Source organism: Zophobas morio, unplaced genomic scaffold (genome assembly GCF_036711695.1).
Source record: "Zophobas morio isolate AGI-343-1 ecotype UQ-CSIRO unplaced genomic scaffold, CSIRO_AGI_Zmor_V1 ptg000108l, whole genome shotgun sequence".
Lineage (NCBI taxonomy): Eukaryota > Metazoa > Arthropoda > Insecta > Coleoptera > Tenebrionidae > Zophobas > Zophobas morio.
The window spans coordinates 4258864-4279070 of record NW_026972213.1 but is presented as its reverse complement, the minus strand read 5'-3'; the positions used below and the strand labels follow the sequence as shown (position 1 = coordinate 4279070).

The window sequence follows — 20207 nt, the reverse complement described above, 5'->3', positions numbered from 1 at the left end:
ATTTGTATAATAATAAAAAAATGTTTTATTTTCAGTGTCTTCTTTTAAACGCGCTTTATAGAGTTTACCTATCCGATTTAAAAGACATTTAGTTTGATTTTCGAGAATTCTCTTTTTTAACTGTTGGTTTAACATCCCCAACATATAAACGGGTTGCTCTTTTTTATTACTAATTCTATAACTTCTGCAGGATCTTCAACCTCTCTATGTGCTTGCCAGCTAACAATGATATTACCTAATCCAAGTTGTTTTTTTTTTTTTGGATTGATTTGGTATGCATTCTTAGTAGTCATATTTTCTCCGCCTGTCTACTGTTTCTTGTTTTAATACTATTCATTTAACTTGATCTGACCTCACTTGACTTGAGCTTATCCTGGATGACAGTTACAAAATTAGTAAAGACAATAAAACATATAATTTTAGAACTTCTTTCGGATTTATCAACATTAACAAAGGGTGCATCCGTGTACTTATTTTTCATAACAAATTTTAATAAAACGTGTTAATCTTATTCTGAAAATCAATAAACTAAAACGAAATATTTTCTTTTCTTATGGGTTCAGATTTAAATAGTCAGCAAACAAAAACAGTATCAATACTGAAACGTTTGCGTAATACGGAGACACTTGGGCAAATTAATTATTTAAATACAGTGCAAAGAAAATATTTCTCAGGGTTAAACAAATTAAAGTGATTTCTATTCATAAGTGGGGCAGCAAACACGATGTTATGAACTGCAGACCAATTTTCGTATAACCCGTTTTTTTTTAGACAACTTGTTACATTGAGCTATTTTAGATACCAAGAATTTCGGTGCGCATTGTCAAAAAACTGTAATAATCTGAACAAAAAACAAAATGATTCGACAGAGTGATATTCTCAGGAATACAACTGTATTCCTTATATTCTTTCCTACGATTTCTTTGTGGAAGTTCTAAGGGGATTTTTGTAAATGTGTTGTTGTTGTTGTTGTTGTCTGCAGGTTTGTGCAGGATTTAGATTACCTTTTGTCTTTTCAGGATCCGTCTGTAAATTCCTTTTGAATGTTTACTTTCGTGTTTGTGTTATCACCATCAAATAAGATTTTTATCCGTATCAAGATTAAGATGTAAGATGGATTTGATGTCTCTTGCTAATAAAATATTCTTTTACTTGATCGTACAAAAGCGCACAAAAATGATATATAAAGTGTTTTTATCCACTTACGGGACTGAAATTCTATATCAAAGCTAAATACTTTAAAATGTACTGAAATAAATTCTACAATTACTTTGGATGTTATTATGTACTTCTGCAAATAACCTGAATATTCGAATTATTATTCGAGCATTCACATCTTTAATCATGGTAAAACATAATCCCAATATTCAGCCGCTTCCTTATTCTTTAACATCTTCTTCGTCGCTCTCTAATTTATGTTAAGTACCAGTTCTCCGTCACAATAGTAATCATTACTTGTTACTTTATTTTAAATTCCCTTTTATTCGAGTTTTGTGTTTCCCGGTTCGACTAATTGATGTATGGCCGCTAATTTACTAATTGTGTCAGATTGAAAGTCCTGCAGTTTCTCTATAATTATGTTCAAACATTTGCTCTGACGTTTGATGATTTTATACACGCTTCGCTTATGGAAGCATTAATGTGTCTGTTATGAAATTAAAAATAATTTGCTACACTGTGATGTTTACCCACATAACTATGTTTGTTTATCCACAGTTTGGTATTATGTAGTTAATAAATTAAGCATATTTTCAACGTAAATAATTAAATGCTTATTAACTAAAATTTTAACAAATATTCGGGACATTTAAAGGTATTCCTTTCATATGTTTGATTGTTATTCAGTGAAATTACAAAATGTTATTTAAAACATGTTTTGTCTGTTAAATATTCTGTTCTGCTGTAACAACGTATAAATATTATTAGTACAATTAAACTAGAAATTTGATAATAGGTTAATGCAAGATACAACGTTTTATTTTAATTTTATTTAGTTTGTTGTGTTCTGGTGTCTGCTGCGTTCAGATGTTTTTTAATTACTGAGCTGAAAATTGTACAGCATTAATTATCTATAAAATCAGTATTATCTACTCCCTGCTGGACAAAAAGGCGGTTAATTTTTTTCTCTTTAATTAAATTGTAAATAAAAATTCTTAAGAATATTTGTTCGACTATAATTCAGGACGAGATAGTTTTATCTAAATAACCTTACACCAATCTTTTCAAATGTTTCTGAATTCAAGGTGACTAACAAGGATTCAAAATTGATTAAATATGACCATCTTTTAACATAACAATGAAACTATGTTGAAATCTTTTAATCAACAAACCATTGTGTCCGATATTATTTGTGTTCTTTTTTAGTAGGGAATTTAAATTTTCAAAAATGTGGAGGTTAAAAATGCATCTGTGGTACATAAGTTTCAAAGGAAACCCTCTGTGTATTTATTTCATTAATTCACGGAAAAATGCGTAAGCAGTATTTAGCTTCTTAATTCCCAGCATTAGGATTAGGCAACAACAGGACACGAATATCTAATAGTGGATTTTACACACCATGTCATTTAATCGAATTCGCCAGTTCCGTCAAACCCCGACTTACAACCATCCCCTATCTGGCTATTAAGCGCTTATAACCCCAGCAGTAGCAAAATGCATAAAATAATTAACACCTGTTAACCCAACGCGCGATTTAAATAACAGTTAATCAATTTGTATAATGCAATAATACAGCGGCCCAGCCCATTAAAAACCGTCCATTATAAAATCCGTTGGGACTTGCCGCTCTGGTCTGCTGTAATGTGGGTCATTAGATGCAAGCTTATTACCCACGCCCGTATTGTTATGAGCTTTTCCCCTCTTTCAATTTTCCATCGTACAAAATGTGTGTCGTCTCTTTCTTTTGCATATCGATTCGGTTTAAAAACGCCATTACGGCACGGTTCGTGTTCATTAGTTTGTCTAAAGGATTCGTATTATTGAAAGCGATAACTCTCCATCAGCACAACTTATCTCGCCCTGTATCGAGAAATTGGATTGTTAATTTGTGTAGTAAATCCGGCTGATTAGTAAATATGTAAATTATAACCCGGCGCATCCGCCATAATGTGCGTTCAATAAACAGAGATGATGGACGTTAATCGCAGGTAAAAACTGTTTTAATTTTACGCTCCATGGAAGATAATATCGCTACGACCCAATTTCGGTTGAAAATACACTCCCTAAATTAAAAATTGAACGCAATCGTTGCGCAATTGAATGGTAATTAGTGCGAATGGTAGCCATAAAACCCGCGTGTTGAGTAAATTTACAATTGTTTCGTATATATCATGTCGCAGTTGAATTATTTTGTTACATAATTTTCAAAAATGTGAAGTGTAAAGATAAAGTCACATGTGAAGAGTTCTAACACGCAATTCTAGGAATTGCGTGCCTTATTCTTATAATAAGTATTATTACCATATACAAACTTTTTGTTCAAGTGTGGGGTATGTAATACGCTAATTGTTCTCTGATACGACGTGGGATCGGAAAATGAACAACACATTTGAAATTAATTGAAAGTTAATGATTAAGTAATGATTAATGTAATGTTGTATGCAGTTTAAAAAAAAAAAAATCTATTGACTTTACTTAATTACATAATAAAATGATGTAACATGTAAATTACATAAAAACGTTTATAAAAATTGGTCACGAAGAACTGCATGGTTGTGTTTTGGATTACTCTCACTTAATGCTCCTTTTTAGTTACTGCCAAGAAACCTCGTCTTTGCGTTTCAAGTTTATACTCAAAATTTAGTTGAATTGTTTGTTTGTTAACCTCTATTTACCACTCGTGCTTGCCATTTTGTTTCTCAGTTCCCTTTCCTGACAAAGCCGGACGCTTTTTAGTTTTAGATAATTAATGATCATTGTTATTTGTTCTTATATACCAATATTCTTCAACTGGAGTGTCTTTTTTGTGATTTTTGGACCATCTAATCAAATAACAGATAAATAAAGTAAAAATAAGATATGTGTAAATATTCGTATACTAAAATCGTACTTTAGTATATACCAACCGATTCACCAATGTTTACATTTTTCCTAAGGTTTATAGTACTCTTCAAAATCAAGTAATGACTTCTGTGTTGATAACTTAAAATTCCTCGATAATTCTGACAAACATGTTAGTATTACACTTTCGGAAAAGAAATTAAAATTTTCTTCCTACTTCGCAGTCCCATAAATTTCTGGTGTGTGTTCTCATAGATATTCAATGATTTTTGGGGCAGTAGGAAAATACTTGCTTGATTTGCTGCCGCAGTAATTTCTGGAGGAGTACTCGGCAAATCAATATCCATTGGATCTATACTATTGATGTAAAGTTTACAATTATTATTTAGAATACAATCTATAAGTACAATATTTACATTGTGCAAACGTCTTCTCATCTGAACATTTCTTTATCTAACTAGGTAGTACTGCACCGGTACTACTTCCATGCACAAATTTTTAAACTGATCACGTCGTCTCAATAACCGCGATCTCGCTTCCTATTTTAGACTCTAGTTATTCAAATTTGTGTGTGAAATTAGTACGGGTGCAGTACTACCTAGTTAGATAAAGAAATGTTCATATGAGAAGACTAGCACAATTAAGGGCAAACATCACAAAATCGTTTGATCTGTTTAATTAATGAGGATGGTCTTAACGTTGATATTCCACTTATTTTCTCAGTAAAATGTATGCTATTTTTTTACATGATAACTTCAAGAAAGAAGAAAACGAAAACACACACGGACAAGCAAAATTTTATAATTTTTTTCTGCAAGTTCCAATCGATAATGCTGTGCAAGACAATCCAGGAATTCTAAACGCCACATACATTTCGATCGATAGGATTTAGAACACGTGTGGACTATTTTAAGACATCTATTTTTCTTGTTAATATTTTATCATTCGTACGTCAGAATACTATTAATTAGTTCCTTTGCTTGATTCGTTTCATAAGTATTGAGTTTTGTATAATTACCGTGGAGAAATATTTTGTTAAACCTGTCCATACGACCACGTTATTTTCGCATCACTTACGGAATTGCATTTTAGTCTGTAAATTTTATGTTTTTTAATTCAGTAACGAAACAGGATAAAGCGGTTTAATTAACATTGGAAGATCGGTAAATATTTTTCATTATAACTTATTTTGCCTAGATTATCAAACTTAGTCTAAAACTTCTAAGTTTCAGTCTATAATTATAGATCAGTACTCTTTTTTTTGTGTGCAAGAGAAAATTCAAGGACATTCAATCATTTTGACTTATAGTGTTTTCCGAGGTTATAAAACTAATAAAATTCGCAAAATCAATTCTTATAATTTTTCAAAAAAGCTGCATTTATTCTACTGTATTTCAGGAGCGAGGAAATTCTGTCGAATAAACTTTCGACCAATTTTTTTGGACAGAGCTTTCAAACACTTTCAATTATACTCTCCAAATTAAATAAAAAGCCAATGTTCATTAAAAAGTAGGATTATTCTCGCTTTTTTATCGTTTTACCCTCTAAAAATGTTATCAGTTTCACGCATTACTTCATCACTAATTTGCTTATGGAACAACATTTTTTGTGGGTTTCGTGGAAAGGAATCATGCAAAATACACTTCACAAGGTAAACACGTTGTGAACATGATAATCTCCTAAATAATACTTCGTTAACGTCGAAAGTGTATTTCCATTTATGTTTAAAAATAATTCCCTATGGCTGTTGATGTTGGTGTTGTTGTTAATAATAATGGAAATGTTGGAACACGTCGTGTTGGAAGTTTAAATATTTCTGTGAGTAAAATATTCTGCTGAATAAAGCAGAAACGTATGGACCAAACTTTGTGTATATGTATATTAGTAAAGTAATGTAATGTGTTTTTTCACACAAAACATCAATAGTGGGAGGGGTAGTGAAAATTTTGTATATCCGTACACTGCCGAACAATTAAAATAAAATTTCAGCAACGAAATCTGACGAATAAAGGTATTAATAGATTAAACTTATTTTTACTGGAGTTGCATCCTCAAAACAATATTCGATCTTTCAATTATCCTGTCAATGTTATCGTGATAAAGAGTTTTTTAAATAATAAATTAATATTCTTCAGCCAAATATAATATAGACTATTTGAATAAATGCTTTGTAGTAGGGTCGCGAGATGAAAATGATTTGGAAATAATAATACAGTAATTAGCGCATATATAAGTTTCCCGAATTTAAGCAATAATTATACGAGTTTCCACGATGTTATTTTCAGTTAGATTAGAAAAGTAAAGATGGACTCCTCCAATTATCTGACTATTTTTTAGTTATTTTTTTATTAATTCTTCCTGTGATCTCAATTTCCGTACCTACGTTGTTTTATTCTTTCTTTGATAGATTTGTTTTTCACATCTAACTTCTCCCAGCTCACATATATTGTAAAAACAAGTAAAAAATATTTACAGGAATGTTTGAAAAATATGTAGAAACACGAGTAAATAAACTATAACATGCGATCGTCAAAACAGATAACCTACATTCAATTCACAGCAAAACAAGTCAGTCAACGTTAAATTATTATTGTTGAATTTGCTTAACGTCTTCTTTATAATTTTTGACTTTGCAATAGATTTGAGAATTTTTATTTTTCAAAAAACATGATGTAATCTAAATTTTTTGATACGTAAAGTTTAAATTCTTTTTGTACAGTATTTCGAAAAACGTATAATATTGTTTTGGCATAATTATGCATTATTACTTGTTAATTTAAAAAAAAAAGTTTCTGCTATAAACACCCATTAGAACATTGCCTAATGAAGATATAAATGTATAACTATATATATTACAAACAAGTAACATTCATTTTAAGTGTTCAAATATATGTGTATTGTTGTCAATGTGTGTGATGTGACTAATTTTGAAATATACAAGCCGGGCGTCAATAAGCGCTCGCTCCTCGATATCTCATAATTTTAGAGTCAACTACTAAAATTATAGGTTCTTGAGTTGTATAACCTAAATTTATAATTACAAGATGTTTTCTCTATTTTTTTATGGAATAGTCTACAAAATTTTTGCATAGCTTGCTTGGTCTCTTCTTAGGCGTTACAAGCGTTTTAATTTTTAAAACGTTATATTTAATAATCATATACAGTTTTCAACATTCATTTCAAATTTGACGTAAAAATGGTCACATTAAAAATTTTCGACTCCGCCATATTTAAATATGTAATCTGAAACTTTTCTCAAAACTATTAACTGATATTGCTTTCACAAACCTATTTATACAGGATGATTAAATTTAAAAATTGTTAGTTATCTAATATATTTAAACGAGATACCCTGCATTTTATCGAAATTCGGAGCTTATTTCTAAATAAGCTCTCTTTTGGGAAAAAAGTATTTATGTGCAAAAATAAATTTGTCTAAGTAATTTCGAAACCCCACTTTTATTCCCTTTGGTAAGACATGTACTTAAAGAATCGCATTACCTCTTTTAAAATAGGTTACTCGATGAAAAAGTGTCTTAAGAATTCTTAAAATGAATATTAATAAAAATTAGCTCGGCGCCTCCACCATTTTAATGCAAAACAAGATGAAATTAGTTATAAATACTTCCTGAAACACGAATTTGTATTGATTTTTCTGTATCTCTTTATATAACAGAAAAAAAAATGTGAAAAAGTTGCTGAAGTCGTTGTGTAAAAGATTCTTTTTTCGATTCCAACGTGTTTTTGTTTTATTGTTTCAGAATTTTTCATTTTTGATAGTATTTTTTATCATTTCTAGTAACGAAATACAAGTATTCTAACATATGATAAATAAGGCACAAACAATTTTCTTTTTGTGTTTCCTTATTTAATTGAAAAAAGGCACTTTACATAAACGTAACAGTTTGAGAAAATGAAAAGAAAAGTATACAGAAGATTTCGATATTTCTAGCTATCGTAGTAGACTAAATGGCATTTAATTTGTTGTGTTCAAATAAGTTATGTTCGTTATATAATTTATTGCGAATGTCAATTTGAATTACTGAAGGTAGAATTTTACTTATTCGTAGCATTTATATGCCTCAAGAGTTCATACTCATAGCTCTGTTATGCTTCAAATATTTCTAGGGGTAACATACTTCGACTACTAATCTTTCCAACATCGGCCGAATCAGTGCCTTAAGGCAGGTAATTATGAAATGAAGTAGTTACAAACTAAAAGCAAATAAGAATCCATACTTCGGCCACGTAATATGGCGTAATAATGGGCAAAGGGCGCGTGTATAGCAATACTTGTTACGCAACTTCGCTTAAGGGTACTTGTCAACGAAGCGGCTGAAGGACCTCTCTCGTTTCCCAACTTCAGCACTACGAAAGAGCGTAATATCGTCAAGTTTATATTGTCGTAGTTTGCGGTACCGGCTACCTTAATATTGATGTTTTATGTTATTACGAGACAATTTACGTAACCGCTTGTCCTTTTTCCCAAAAATCGCTCCTCTTGAGAGTTTTCCTCGGATCGATGGCAGTAAACGGTTGTATATACAACTAAGTCCCAAGAAATCGAATGCGGGTCTCGCGTATTATGCTAGAATTCTCCGATGGAAACTAAGAAGATAAGGAATGCAGCGAAATAAAGATACATGGCATTAAATTAAAGACATCATTTGACATGAGAGTTCATTCTCTGGGGACTGTCTTAGGAACGAAACAATTTATAAGAAATAAGAAAACAATTGAGTGAAGGTAGGGTTTAGTCTCCGAGGATAGGATGACGTCATTGTCCGAAATGGTCCCATAGCTTCTCAAAGTATTCCATTTAGCTGCTGGTTTCAGGTCACGTACTGCTAAATCCTAATTGACTCGAGTAAATAACCTACATTGAACTATGAACCGATAGCGAGTTTAAAAAATAATCTTAAAGAAGTTAGGATTTAAAAAAGCTGTATTAGAACTGTCAAATAAAAGTCAGTGTAATTGGAGCATTAGTACACCACCTAATTATTTGCTGATTACTTTTAGTTTAAATGTGTAGATAAGATAATTTTCAAATGTATGCATTATGTCTAAAATTACTGTCTGTTACAGATCTGAAATGAACACTGGACTTTACTATTGGTAAGTTTTTCTTTGTTACTGTAAATTTGTGCTAAAAAATGTATGTTTCCAGTGTATTTACATGAATACAAGTCTGTAGCAAATCAAATTGTGAAAATATGAAATTATTAAAGTATAAAAATTTAATTTGGTTTTTTTGTGTTTGGAGGGTTACAAATTTGGTTTGCTATTTTATTATTTGTATGAAAACAACACCATTGTTAGATATATTTTAATTTAGAAATACTCAATTTACAATCAACTTATTTTGTGTAAACATCATTAGCATTAATATAAGCTATAAGTTACTGATAAGAATTGTCCACAGACAAATCTTTTTACAATTAACATTAAGATGATAGTAATGACAATGTGATTAAGTCATTACACTGGGTTTAAAGTAAGAGTAGTAAGTACTGATTTTATAGATAATATGCAACATAGATTAAATTAAATCGTTAAAATCTAAGGTAAACTTTATTCTAATGTCAACCATACTTAAATTTTTTAAATCATAGAATTTCTGTCAAATAAAAAAAAAATAATATACCGTATCGGGGAATTTAATTTGTATAATTATAACACATCTTTGCTATAAAAAATTTTAAGTTGTTAATAGAAATATTTTTTTTTTGTAGATAAATTCAAGAATTTCACAAAAATGTTTCAATACTTATTTTCCTATTTCTTCATTTTTTAATGTGATGCTTTCTCATATTTTCAAAAATTAAAAGAAAATGAGCAGTGCATTTGTAGAATTAAGAATTTCAATTTTCGAGGAATTCACTATAATTTGCGGAAATTAACAATATGTCCCCGGAATGGATTTACAAAAGGATTTTTTTTACTTGTTATTTTACAGAAGAAGTTATATGATAAAATAGTTTAGTGTGACTTAAAGTAGTTCACCGATAAAAACTTTTTAACAATGCAGATTTTTTTAAATAAATCCATTTTATTCAAATAATTCAGTTTTACAAAACTTAACTTTTGTTGTTTATTTAAAGACATGTTTATACTTCTGAACAATTAGTTATACAAATGTGTCCGAAATTATCGATGGATGTATAGCAAACATATCGAAACACATTTTTATCGCATTTTCAGGAAAATAACTGACGTTAAATTTGGGATATAATCAAAATAATGCTCTAATTATCACAATAATTAATATTAAAAATTTTAGTTCATCTTTGTTCTTCGTGGCAATGTGTCATTACTTACTATTTTCTTTTTAATAGATAGAAATATATGAATCTCTTACTTTTTTCAAAAACTGATAAAATGAGATTTGGTTTACCTAATGCAATGAAATATGTGGTTGTCGTCTTAAAAAATGAAAAGCTTTCAGACAATAGTTGCGTCAGCGTTGCAAAATGTATTCTAATCTAAAACGATTGTTCTAATCTACATCGAAAAAATTTTGTATTATTTTCTTGGTGCACATAGACATCCCTTTATCATGTATCCTTAAGGGTGTTCGCAACATTTCGGACAGGCTATGTTTAGCAAATCAACAATTTTTATTTCTATGATTTTTTTTTAAACAATAGTTTTTCCTTGCCCCTTGGGGATGAAGTAACTGTAAATTAAGGTGATAATAATTTACCAAAAAATACCGTTGGACGATAAAATTTTCATATTGCCATTTGCTTGGAATTTAAACACATATGGCTGTTGCTGTAGCTTTTTTCACGGTTTTATGTTTTCAATATAATTATTATAATTTACTTATTTATTTATTCATCACTAATTTATTTTAAGATTTGGCGATTTTTGCTCCACAATGTTACATTTCTAAGTTTTGAAAACTGTTACCCCATTAATATTTCCCATTTAAAACTTCATGTTATGTCTGTAAAAGCTATCGATAAAGCACTTCTCTAGCCTTTTTTTAATAAATCTTAAATTTTTGGGCCTATAAGTATTGTAACTTTTTCAAAAGTTTCCAAAATTTTGGTGATTTTTTTAATTAAATGATATAATTCTGTATAATTTCACTTCGCAGAATTAAAAAAAAAGGTTATTTTAGATAATTACTACAGGATTCTCACCCAAACTTAGTGCTGATGTGCAGTTACCTGGGGGTAGTTGCATATGTGAGGATTTGTTTTAAATAATATTTTAGAAAATTTTTGTACAAAATTCGTAAAAAATAAAGATTTAGTAAACATTTTATCGACAGTATTCGTATTGCCGTTCATTATATGTATAATTTCTCAAGTAAATTATAAATGTTTCACTTCAAATTTAAATTTTATTAGATATCCATTTATAAAGTAGATTGAAACTTGAAGTAAACAGTTAAACGACATAAAAAATCATTGTTTTGCTTCACGGGTTTTGACATATCGAAAAAATTTGCACATTAGCATTTTCACGATAATTTAAAATCAAAATTATCAGTGGCAGAGGTTTTTTCATGAACGGTTTTCAACATATTCGCTTATCCGCCAAGAAAATGATCACATCTAAAAATTCTCAATTCCGCTACATTTAAATTTCTTAAATTTTGCTAAAAACTTTGAAGTTAAAAAGAATGATGGTGTTGTAATTTATTTATATAGGACGACCTAATTTGTAAATTGTAGTTATCTAATATTTTTTAAAACAAGACTCCTAGGTTATCTTTAACAAGTAAGCTTTGTTTCGGCACAAAAAGTTTTAGGTGAAACAAAATAAAGTGGCCTAAGTCGTTTCGAAAGGCCATTTTTCTTGCTTTATTCGTATAGTAAAATATGTAAAGAAATGTAATATGTCTCCTGGAATAAATGTTTAAAAATATTCGTTTATCCCGGCGCATCCACCATTTTTATACAAAAAGCATTAAGTAAATTACGTTGTTTTGTACCTAATTAATTCTATTATATCTCTTTAAATAATAGAAAAAAATCACCTAGGTGGAAACAAAAAGTTTCTTAAATCGTCTCGAAAAGTCACTTTTCTCAATTCCAGATTGTTTTCGTTTTATCCCAACATTTTTTTTTCTAGTGGTTTTTTTATGTTTTACTTGAGTTATAGGAACAAAATACACTATCCTGACATGATAGAAATGTCTTTTTTCGTCTTACGATGTGATTGACTTCGATTTAGTGTTCCTGTTCAGAACTTTCTTGATTTATAAAAATGACTACATTGTTTTTTATGTTGTTATGACGACGATCTGAGTTGCTTCCAGTGACAGATATCTCTCAACAGTTAAACTTAAATGACATAAGGTTTTTTTCAATTTAACTAAGTCTCATTTAAACGTTAATATTTAAAACATAGTGTAAAGCAACTGTTAAAGGGTGTGCAATATTTGTGTAAACAATTAACCAATTGTGATATAAATGTAAATGTAAAGAATTAGCTTTTTCCATTTGTGTAGAAAGCAAATACAGATTTTGAGAACACAATCTGCTTTTCTCTTTCGGAATAAATTTCATACTTATCGTGAATAAATACTTACATGATGTGCTCCATAGAGGCTTTTTAAATGACAACGACTTCAAAAATTTCGGTCTTAGTTTATCAAAGAATATCATTTTACTTTTAAACAATTATCTAATAGCGTTAAAGAGACTATCCGATTTCATGAGTGGAGAAAATTTTTCCAACACCGACATGATCAGCAGAGAATTTTTACCGAAAAACAAGTGGTATCGTTATTTTACTACCACCGAATCCTGTGACTTTATAATTGAGAATATTCCAAGCTCATTATAGTATGTCTATACATGTACGCTTGTTACTTCCCATTTTAATTATGAATGTTTGTAGAGACTTGCATTTGCACAAATGTTACACCCACACACGCATGTGGTTAGTTTTCAGTAGGTATAAAACAAACTGCAATGTATACATACACTATCACTGCGTTTAACATAAAACTTCCCCACTCAGTTTTAATTGTAGAAAAACAAAAAACCCACTGCGCTGGTACAACTTCTGTTCTCTTTGATTTTCCTGTTTACGGCGTGTTTGTGGTAATGAACAACTAATACAGTTAACGAGTTAGCTATAAATTGTCGTCGAACAATAAGCGAGATAAGTTTTGCAAGTTTCTAATGAATTAATAGCGTTTCAGCGCCAAAATTTCGCGGCGCTTATTACGGAGGTGTTGGTGGCCAAATGTCGGACAGAGCAAGTGCTGTGTAATGCAATATTTATGGTCCGAGTGCGGCAGCTTTATGACGCTAAATGGATATAAATGTATATTTAATAGGTTTACCGTAAAATAAGAGTAAACTGCTTCGATCGCGCCCGTTATGAGGTGTGCCGTCTATAAATATGTCCTATAATAGGCGACGCCGTCGTTTCGTTATTATTATGTCGAAATTTTTTACCGGGTTATTAATCGGGGAATGTTCGACGAACGATTTCTTTTCAGTCGCTTCGCCGCGCATGAGGAAAAACGAAAAGTTTGTTTGGAGGTGGATACGTAACGTACAAAAAGGATTTTGCTTTCTAAATAATTTTGTCAGTATTTCTACAGTTAGAAACTTGTTCATCGTAAAAGGAAGCGATGTTTTAAAAATAGATCTCCGCTTAAAAGCCGAAGTTGAATTCATTTCCGAAATTTCAATAACTTTCTATAGTTTGAAAGTTATTAAAAATGCGCCCACACATCATCCGCTGTGAGTAATTTGTTTGTCTACATTTTTTTTATAGGCATTTGAAGTGGAAAATGTGGAATAAAATTTCAGAACACATTTCTGTTAACCACATTCAGGAGATTTTTTTCTTCGTAATTGACTTCTTTCACAGGAAAATATATTAATGTGGATGTTGATTTTTAAAGTTATTCAGGTTTTCTATAGACTTTGGCGGTCTTTATTGTTGGAGATAGTCCTGCTAATTTTTTGAATAACTTTTCCGCTCATAATTGTTCTACCTATATTATGATTAGATGTAGTTACACAGGTTAACATAAAAGATTGTGGTCAACTTGAATGTGGAAACAAACTATTTTTTCTTGTTGCTACTCTGTAATGTTCCACCTTATTTAGGGTTGAGTTCCGAATTCAAACAGGCTCATGGGTCGTATATAAACTAAAAGGGGACACCTTGATTAACTTTTTTATTTATTAGCCAAAAGTAATTACATTAAATTTGCCAATAACGCATGATAGTCAACGTTTTTTAAAAAACGCAACGGAAAAAAGTTTATTGCAGAAATACCATTTCACTTCTTTTTTATTTTAAAAAATTTGCATTTCTTTTTTTAATTTCAAAAAAATATAAAAATTAACTTTATTAGCTTATCGAGTTAATATTGGTAAATTAATGCAATTTAAAAAAAAAAATAATTATCTGATGAACGTTGTAACTTTACCTAAAATTTGATAAAATATTTGAATGGATTGTTCAGAAAAGCATAATAAATGAAATAAATTCATGAGTGTCAAAAAGAGATGCTTCACTACTTGCCTAAAAACATGTTTAGGTTTCGAAAACAAAGCTCAGAAAATGCTTTGTTTTACAAAAGCGAACAAGAAGTATTAAAATTAATAAATATTGAACTTTGCAGAGTATTTTTTTCTCAGTTTTATAGTAAAATTAAGTTAGATTAACTAAAAAAAAAAATGGTGACGATTTTTTGTAATTATTGTGTTTTCTATCAATCATTTCATGTTAATGAAGCGAGGCATACATAGAATCATTCGTCTTTATTTATAAATAGTTTCATAAATAAAAAAATGATTTTCAATAAAATAAATTCAATCACTCTGTATAAGCAAATCGAAAGAATATTAATGAAATGATAAACCACAAGTTTAAACTCACCATATTCTGTACATTTTAAGGTGAAGTCATAGATATTTTGGGGGAATAAGCAAATATTTTGTGATTAAAAATTGACCATATTATCTATGATAATTTTAAAACATGCGCAAGATTGCAAAGCATTCAGTTTTGCAGATTCAAGATTTGATTGTTATATAATTTTGATATTTTTTCCAAAAACCTGGACGTTTCGGGTAAAAATTCAACACGAATTTATAAACCACACGTCTAGGACTGTTTTATTTGAGACAATTCAAAACACATTTACTATACACAATTTTGAGGTAAGGTCATTACAGACATATAAAAGTTGATATGGTCGGGTAGTTTTGGAAATTATCTGTCTATCAAAAGTTCACACTGACGGCGGACAAACGAACAGACAGACGGACGGAAACGAGAGATTCATTTAGGGATCATGACCCATTGAGGAAATGTGAAAACAGCCAGTCGTCTTAGCTAACACTACATTAAAAAGATGAAAAAAAGAGGCCATTCGTTCGATGGACTCGATTACTATACTTCCTTAGCTTACGCTCGGAAAGTAATAAATGTCATATAGTGCATAGATTTGTATATCGTCTATACCCACTGATCACCAATGTGATATTTTCCCTACAATTGAAATGACTTTTTCGAATGAGTAGTAAACTAAGCATTTAAATTATACGTGTATTTTACTTAAAGTACATTTATGTCAGATCACCTCAGGATTAATACAGAGTTTCTCTAAACGATTATAGGGTCGTAGTAGGTCATGTAAACGTGCCGCCTCTCAGATTTGAACTGCACTAAACGCCCAAGGACACCTGACAAAGACCACACGTATCTGTATAACTGGTTGCTTTATATCCTAAATTCAAAAATAAAACTAACTGAATCCTACATGGCGGCATGAATCAACTTTGTCAGCTATAATGGCTACATATCATACAACTATGTTTCAACGTTAGGTGTACGTAAGGTTCCAGTTTGGGACTTCTTTTTTCAGCTGGTTTATTGACGACTTACTGAGATTATTTAATGTTCTACACCTGGATTTGCAGATAACATTCAATTCGACCACCGAAATAGTTGTAGTACAAAAATCGTCGTGAAGTTTAATTAATGTAGGTAAAGATATACTTCCTAAAAATAGCCAATCTCTTCAATAGCTATCTCTTGGGTATCGACTGTTCATGCAAGTTTATTTGTTTGATACGTTTTAAACATACGTGTGGTCAAAGCATCTATAAGTAGTTTAGTTAAAAAAAAATCTATTGAAGACCATTTTTACTTGACTATTAAAAAATAGCCGACAGTTGTATTATATATAAAATTATATAAAATTTTTAAAATATCTGCTAAAGCTTTCAATTTTTTTGATGATAACGAATGTTCCTTTAAATAAACACCCAATATTTTCCTAAGTATTTTGGTTTTCTTTTCACATTACACATAATGTGAAGATTTAGATTTGCAAAACAGGATTCTACTGACAAATGAAAGGAATACAGAAAAAATTATTATGAAAATAAATAACCACAGAATGCAAAATGCAAGCAAAATTTTCTAAAAAAAAAAAATTACCTACTTCAGAATTCATGGTGATCCACTTTTTTATTCACATTTCAATTTTAAGTTTTCCAACAAGAAATTAGTATGTGCACAATAAATAAGATACTTTTCTGTATTACAAGTGGTCTATATTTACAGATAACTCAAAAAACGTTAAACCTTCAACTCACAATTTTCTAGAAAATTTAAAAATATTAAATTTAAATGGCTTTAATTTGTTAATATATATGTTTTTAAGTAAATATTAAATAAATAACTTGTTTCATTTCTTTGATTTGTAAATTAACTAAAACGTTGGTCTAAATGAGTCTAAATTTTGTTTTCTAAAATGCTACGTATTTTATTTGGAAAAAGTTTTTTTAAGTTATTTATTTTGTATTGTATTGTTTGTTTATTGCAGGAAGCATTTTTTGCTTGGATATTAAATTTGGAAAGTATAATCTAAATTACCAATATGTGTATATTGAGTTTATTATAAATAATTGATAATTTACTTTTGATTCTCATTACTTTGACAGATTTTAGATATAATGTAGCCGTGGTTTCGAGAACATTCGTTTTCATACCTTTTGCTAGAGAACCGAACGTTGTTTCACAATTTACAGTGATTTTTATCGTGTTTTATGCAAAAAGGAACTGAAATAGTATTTTTTCTGCATATGAGAATTTTGTGTTAACTAATGTTAGCAGTCATATCAAAGGTTTAAAAAAACGTTTCAGATAGATTTATCGGTAAGTAACCATATCTTTAAACTGAAATCTTTTTGAACTTACTAAGTACGGGGTTTATATAAATGATCATAGGGTAAAAATAGGTCATGGAAGCGTGCCGCCTTTCACTTTATATGAACTTTACTAAATGTCCAAGGACTCATGGCAAATACCACACTTAAATTATTAAATCGCGGTATTTCGCCAGATATTCTGTTTAGCACAAAAACAAAACTTTCGTACGAGAACACAAAGAAATTTGAAAACGACTGTTTTGTTTTGAGTTTCGATCAAGGAGAGTTATTGTAATTCACCTGAAAAACGTTAGAACAATAAAAACTATGACTTTAAGTCACAGTTTACATATAACATTAATGACAAGTGAGAAATGTCATAATGAGGTATAATTTCAGCAAAACGGGATGTTTGAAATCCATGGCCAGCTACGCCCTTGGAATCATTTATAAAAGCCTATACATTCTGTGACATTTTCTTAAGTGACGAAACCTAATTTTAATCGTGATGTTAGCTTATGTAATCGTTGGTAATATTTTTGACTGCACTATGTTGTTTTTACATTTGGTAACTTGAATGTAAAGTACCTATAATAATCAAATAGGTCTTCCAACAGAGACATTTGAAAATATGGATGGAAAAATTATACTCGTAGCCCGTGATTTATTGTTTATGGGAACTAATCATTAATACTTGGATCAGATGAATTATATATTTTAAAAGCAGTGAAAAGACATAATGTCATAAACTTAAATATCAGTGGTTTTCAAATACTTTTTACTTGATCTTACACGAAAAATATGATGACTACTATAAAACAGAATTCCTGCAAAATAGTCGGAACCACACATTGCTATGTACGGTGTAAATTATACATAGCTATCAGTTTAGCACATTTTCAAGTAAATAACACGTTTACTTTTGCAGATTCGTTCTGAATTAGTTTTAATCGTTCTTGAATAATAACAACTTACATACATACATTTATTATTTAAAGCTCTAATCTAGCATGCAAGATGTGGGAAAAACATGTTTGATATAGACAGTAGTAAAAATAATAATACCCGTATTAAGAAAGAATTGTAAGGAAAATAATAAAAATAAACTCCAAAGAGTTCAATTCATTTAAAATTCTCACTAAAATTGAGATCACAGTGTTGCTATTATTAAATGTAATTATGTTGTATCATGTGATTCAAAAAATGTTTTGATCAATGGTGATAGTACACAGGGTACACAGCTAATGAAAAAAAAAATACGTTACGAGTATTAATCGACAACCTAAATATATGTGATGACGAAAACATTTAACTTGTATGAATTTCTGCAGGAATCTCAGTCTCTCACGTATGTAATGGTAAGATTTTACATTAGTGAGGTTTCGGTTGAAATATGGTGACACTATTTAGTTTAGTTAGTTAGTTTAGTTTAGTTTAGAAATAGTTTAGTGCAAATATTGAAAATTTGTGTAATTTTATTCGAGTGAATGGGTCTTAATATTCTTTATATAAAAACTGTTTATTTTCTATATTATGTTTTGAATTGGTCTTTAAAAATTTGTAATCAACTAATCAAATGTTAGACCTACTGCAGTACATGTGTAACCTCATTACTTTGGTTATATTAGAATTGCTTCTAAAATGTAGCCTGTAGAAAATCGTTTGACCCGTCAAATTGCATTTTCCAATGTTTTATTCAAATACTCCCATACACTATGATACTTTTTGTATTAATGTGCACGAATCTGTTAATCTTAACGACCTAAGAGACATAAGGCTTCCCATCACATTTGGTTATCCCGCTTCAAAAAACATCATTTCAAGTCGACTTTCGCAGATTCCTTCCACTCTTTGCCTCCATCCTTCTGTGCATCTAATTTACATGTGTATTCTCAAGCAATAAGCCGCAGCAACTCCCTTCAACCACCTTTTCTAAATTTGAGATGAATTTGGCGTAATGAGTGAGATTCATTGACTGATGCGACGAACGTTCGTGAAATTCAGAATGATAGTTAATTAAAATTGCTAATTTAGAATACATCAAGCACAAATTATTATATTTCACACCCGAGGCCCGAGTTTTACTAATTGCTAATTAGTTTCACGGACTAATTTAATTAATTCCAGTGGAAATAATGTAAACAGAGAGTTGCAGCGGCACTATTATACCTTTAAAAATAAGGTCTCGCCCCTTGGGCCGATGCGATTTCCAAGTATTTAATTAAACAAGGTTCAACGTATCTTTCATTAGGCGATAAACCAAATAAAATTATTTTTTATTGTGGACGATAATTGAAGTGATGGTGACCTAAAGCCGTGGGGACGGCGAGAATTTTTCGTAACCCTCTCGTGATTTATGGATACATCGCAATCGAAGGTGAAGGATGGCAACCACTCAGTTGCGAGGGTTAAAAACAAATATTTAGCTTCGCGTGCTCCCAAGGTCTGTGTTCTCGGAGAATCGAATTTATGTACACCAGTGCTAACTCGAATTTAATATATTATTAACTTATGCTGAAAGTGAAGGTCTGGAGAGATAACTGTTGATTATTGTGTGTACAAGTCACGTGACCTAGAAGTTTACCATTAAATTGCTTCGAACTTGGTGTGTACGGATGGAATTGCATTTGTTGATGGAATTGGTAATTGAAATTCTAGGACTAGGCGTTACTGACTGTCAGTAGAATTTGCGCCATCAGAAAAATTGTATCTTGTGTAAGTAGTTCCGACAATTATTCAATTTCTAACTTTTTTAATAAAACACTGTTATTAAAAAAAATTGTTTAAAGAAAAATGTTAACTGAAGTATTTAATAAATATTGTAGTTATAAGTGGTTAAAGGTTAGTAATATTTGTGTTATTAGCTTCAAATTCATGTGTTTTTCCGTACCTACTTTAAGTGTCTACCTGTCCTTATAATTTTAATGGAAACATACTTTTGTTTACTTCCGTTTTTGAGCCGTATATTCTACAATGAGAGCTGTACATAAAGGTAAATGGAATTACAAAGCTGGCCTTGAACTGCCATCAAAACTGAGTTCTTTATAAATGTTATATGGT

The 20207-nt window shown here is 30.2% G+C and overlaps 1 long non-coding RNA gene across 3 annotated transcripts in view; it reads left to right on the top strand.

Annotated features, from left to right (window-relative positions):
* Positions 1-20207, top strand: part of LOC135144783 (uncharacterized) — a 214109-nt gene that overhangs the window by 10695 nt on the left and 183207 nt on the right. For all 3 annotated transcript variants that reach the window (XR_010283230.1, XR_010283231.1, XR_010283229.1), the window contains exon 2: positions 9088-9117. This is a non-coding gene — a long non-coding RNA (uncharacterized LOC135144783). The remainder of the gene's footprint in view (positions 1-9087; positions 9118-20207) is intronic.